Here is a 4,852-nt window from a genome sequence, read left to right as displayed (position 1 = left end):
CCCCGAGCCGCCGGAACACGCCCCGACGAGGTACCTCGCCACTCGTTCGGTTGCCGGTTTTCTTTAAAAAAAAACTCTAGATCGGTTTTATTATTTTGCGAGCGTTCACCGAACCGTTCGTTTTAACGAACGCGTTCGTCGGTTTTTCTCTGTTAACGAACGTCCGTTCTTTAACCGTTCGTCCGTTTTTCTTTTTCGTCGGATTTTTTTCGCTATTTTCTCAGATTCGATTTCTGATCGAATCTTCGTTTCTGTTTAACTTCTCGCTCTTTTATCGGAATCAGGCGATTCAAGCGCCTAGAGTTTCGTCTCGAAATTCTCTTTCCGTTTAACCTACTCAAACAAGTTTTTGCTACTGTAAAATTTGACCTAGATTCAGATTAGTAAACGAAGCTTCTTTCTTTCGCAGTTTGACTTTCGTTGCTTCTTTCGAGTTGATTCTTTTTGCAAACCGGAGTTCTTAAGTTGAACTTTCTGTTTGGATCTTTCATTCGAGTTTTACCTATGCATTAGATGAGTACTTATTGTTTGCTTGTTTGTTTGCGATAGAGTACCCGGAGTGTGCCGCTTGTTACTTCGAATCGCTAGGTTTTGCGGATCATCAGCAAGGCAAGTAACACTTTGATCATATACCTTCCATACCCAGTTTTTATTGCATTAGATCTATTTTTCCTCAAACACTTGCATGATTAGGATCTAATTAAATTGTGGGTATTGGGAAGTAGTTGAGGTAGTACCTATTACCTGTTTTGTTTATCAAACCCTTGGGAGTTACTTCTACGCTGCTATTATATTGCCATGCTATGCTCGTAGACGTGGATTGGGTGTTAGAGATTTCCATGACAGATGTGATATTGTTAATTAATGGTTTACTTAAGGTGGCAACTAAAACTCACATCTGGGTGGATTGAGGTACCTGGGTATTCCAGGATTGTCTGTTTTTCTTTTGGACCGCCACCCAGGTTCAAAGGGATCATGAGATTATTCATGCTAGAAACTTCCGTGTGCAGCCGCAAGCTATTATGGGATCTAGCATAGTTGACTAAGTTGTGTGAACTCTTACAGTGGTAGACTAGCAGATGTAGGGGAAAGTAGGTGTAACTGTCTACCCATACGTAAGGTGCAAACACTTCTGAAAGACTGTGTCTCGGTCATCCGTTACTCAAACACCTTGTAGTGCGAGTAATCCAACGGAGGAGATCGAGTCTTGTGGGGAAAAGTGCACAAACCTCTGCAGAGTGTACAAACTAATCATGGTTAGCCGTGTCCCCGGTTATGGACAACTTGAGTATCTAGTACTTGGATTATCATGTGAATCTCATCACCATGTTACTTTTAATTAATTTTGTTGGGTTAATGATGATTCTTAATTGGGATTGAGATGCTGTCAACCATCTCAATGTTTCACAACCACCATGATAGTTAAATAAAATTTATTCCTTTGAAGTAGGGTAAAATTGGCTTTTCGCAAAATTGTAACATAGAGCTTTCCACCAGCCATATATGCATGTAGTATAGCATTATTATTGTTCATTATCCTCTATGTGTTACTTTGCCAGCATATTCCATGTGCTGACCCGTTTTCGGGCTGCAACGTTTCATGTTGCAAACTTTTCAGACAACGAGTAAGGTGCCTTGGGTCGTGGTCTTATACTCAGTGATGCCGCTGGAGTTGATGGACTCACTTATCTTCCAAGTCTTCCGCTGTTATCGTTTTAGATGGCCTTAAGCCATGTTTATCATACTTAATCTCTTTGGAGATATTCGATGTAATAAGTGTGTGATTGCTACTCTGTTATAAATCTTCCATTTGTACTGTGCGTGTCAGCATTATTGATCCAGGGATGACACTGGTGCACAGCAGCACGGACCATTTGAGGTCTGGTCGCTACAGTCGGTTGCTGAGACGATGCAGCACGCGGCTCCCGAGACCGAAGCTCCGGAGGCCTCGGGAGGTTGCAGTGAGGCGGCGCCCGACTGCTCTCCGCAGCCCAGCACCCCTGAAGCTGTCCCCTCGAGCACTTCTCCGGCTGCACCCCGCGCCGGCCGCCATGTCCAGCGCTTCGGTCGGCTTTGCGTGGACTTCGAGGAGCTTCGCAAGAGGAAAGGATCTCCGAGCAGCAGCGGTATCTTCGGGCCGTTGAGGCAACGAAAATACATTGTTGTCGACGAGTAAGTACTGCACCTTGTGATTTCTTGACTGCTGCTTTCCTCCCTGACGTTCACTCTCTAGGACCCCTTCTGTCAGGGCCGCTGTGTCCCCCGAGAAGCGACCTCCGCCTTCCTCGACTCCCCCGCTGGCTTTGAGCGTCCGAGCCGGCAGGTCGAGCCTGGAGCAGGGCCGGCCGGGGAGGTGCGCTCGCCTTCATGGCGCTTCGAATCTGTGGCCTCGCCGTCCTCCCACCACGACCTGGCTTGGAGCTTGGCGGGCGTGCCCCGGACCCCTCCTCTGGTCATGGACAGTAGCTGGTTGGCTTCGGTCTTCAGTCCCTCTTCAAGCAGCGGGCCCCGACTGGCCGGGGCCCCTCGTGAGGCCGGGCCGGCGCCCGGGGTGGCACCAGGCCCCGGCCCCCTGCCGAGAGGGGGCGTGCCGCTTCACGTCCCGCCTGCAGCCCCCGTGGCGGAAGACGAGGTGGGCCACGCGTTGGAGTTCGAGCACGGGCGGAGCGTCGTCCGCCATGAGCTCTTCCAGGAGGCGATGGGCGCGATGAACCGGCTTGGTGAAGAACTTGCGGACGTTGACGCGCGCCTCAAGGCTGAGGGTCTTCGGCTGGTGGAGGAACGGCGTAAGCTGAAGGTGGCCATCAATCTTGGCCGCTACCACCATGATCTTGATAACACAAAGGCCGAGGCGTCTCTCAAGGTTTCCCATGAAGCTTGCTCCCGAGCTCTGGAGGAGGCTCGTGAGGCTGACCGCCGTTGCGAGGCTGCGGAGAAGCGCACGTGGGAGCTCCAGGCCTGGAGTGCGTCCCTGGAGCAACATGTGGAGGCTCGCAAAGCCGCCCTTGCGTCGCTGAGGGGGACACCCACCAAGGAAGAAGAGATCCGAAGGCGCGAGGAGGCGCTGGCTCTGGAGGCCGTGGAGCGTAGCCTCGAGCTTGAGCAGCTGGAGACGAGGGAGCGTGAAGTTGCCCAAGCGGAAGACGCCGTTGGCGCACGCGAGGCCAAGGCTCAGGAGGAGGTTGATCGTCGGGTGGCCGAGGCTCGCGCGGATCTTGAGGGTAGGTATGACTTGAGGTTGAAGCTTGCGGGGACGGAGGATGCGGGTAGGGCCGCCACCCTCAGGCCCCAGCTGGCTGAAGTGGAGAGGCGTGAGGAGGCTATGGCAGCCGCCTTGGTCACAGCGCAGGCGGAATTGGCGTCCGCCCGTGCCGTACTGCTCTCTCTTCAGAAGCGGGTTGATGACGCCGAGTCCGTTGCGCGGCAGAGTCGGTAGGAAGTGTTTCAGCGGCGGACGCTGGAGCGTGAGCACGCTCCCATGCTCCAGGACCTCAGGGTCAGGGCCAACGCGGCGTTGGGCCATGTCTGCGATGAGAATGCTCCGCACCCACACTCGAAGGACTACGCCAGTCATCTGTGCTTCTTTGCTGACGTGGTGACGCGCCTGGAAGCTCGGTCCAATAGAGCTCACCAGCTTGTGGAAGAGAGAAGCTGGGGCCTGCTCGGGCGCGCGTTCTCCCGTGTCTTCAGCCATCTTAGGAACACCTTCCCCGACTTCGACTTCGATGCCGCCATTGCCCCCGTACTGCAGGCCATCCCACTACTAGAAAAAGGCCTACTAGTGGCGCACCAGTTTTGCCTACTAATGGCGCACTACTGGTGCGCCACTAGCATCACGCCACTAGTAATTTTTACTAATGGCGCACCAGTGGTGCGCCATTAGTATATGCCACGGTGCGCCATTACTATCTGACTTAGTAATGGCGCACCACATAGAAATGCGCCATTAGTAATAATTTTTTTTCAAATATTTTTTCAGAAATATTTTTTTCAAAAAAAAAGTTTTTCAAAAAATGTTTTTTAATTTTTTTTCAAATATTTTTTGAGAAATATTTTTTTCAAAAAAAAAAGTTTTTCAAAAAAAGTTTTTTAATTTTTTTTCAAAAATATTTTTTTCAAATTTTTTTTCCAATTTTTTCTTAATCTCGGGTCACTATGGCTTAATCTCAGGTCAATATGCTTAATTTCAAGTCAAATCGCACTAAGTGGTCAAACTTTCCGGAAGGTCACCCATCCTCACACTACTCCAGCCCGAGCACGCTTAACTTCGCGGTTCTATCCAACCCCAGCACCACCTCACTTAACAGCCACTTGTTGATATATCTATCATATCAATCCTATTAAACCTTGTTGATGTCTAGGACTTTGTTCATATTCATGAGTATGATGAAATTTTGAAAAATATTTCAAACTTCCCTGTCATATTACGAATCATTTTTTGAAAAAAAATTCAAAACCAATATTTTTTTCTGTTACTAGTGGCGCACCTAGCAACCGGTGCGCCACTAGTAAGTTTGAAAATTTTTGAATTTTTTTGCCTCCAGATCTTGAAAGCCCCGTATCTTTTTTTCTGTTAGGTTTTTGAGGATTTTGAAAATGTTTAACGGGGTTCCCCCGGTTAAATTCGGATTTAACTTTTCGAGTAGATGATTTTTCATATAAAAAACTTTTTCATCCGAGTTCGTATGCAAAAGTTATGCCCATTTTAAGAAATTCCAGAGAGATTTTGCAAATAAAGTCAAAATTCATATTTGTTAATTTTCCCAACAACTAGACCACATATCACATGGGAAACTTATTTTTTTTTGACATTTCCATCATTTTCTTTTATTTATTTTTAAAACTGAAAAGG

Source organism: Triticum aestivum, chromosome 4D (assembly GCF_018294505.1).
Source record: "Triticum aestivum cultivar Chinese Spring chromosome 4D, IWGSC CS RefSeq v2.1, whole genome shotgun sequence".
NCBI lineage: Eukaryota > Viridiplantae > Streptophyta > Magnoliopsida > Poales > Poaceae > Triticum > Triticum aestivum.
Note: the sequence above shows the minus strand (reverse complement) of the source record.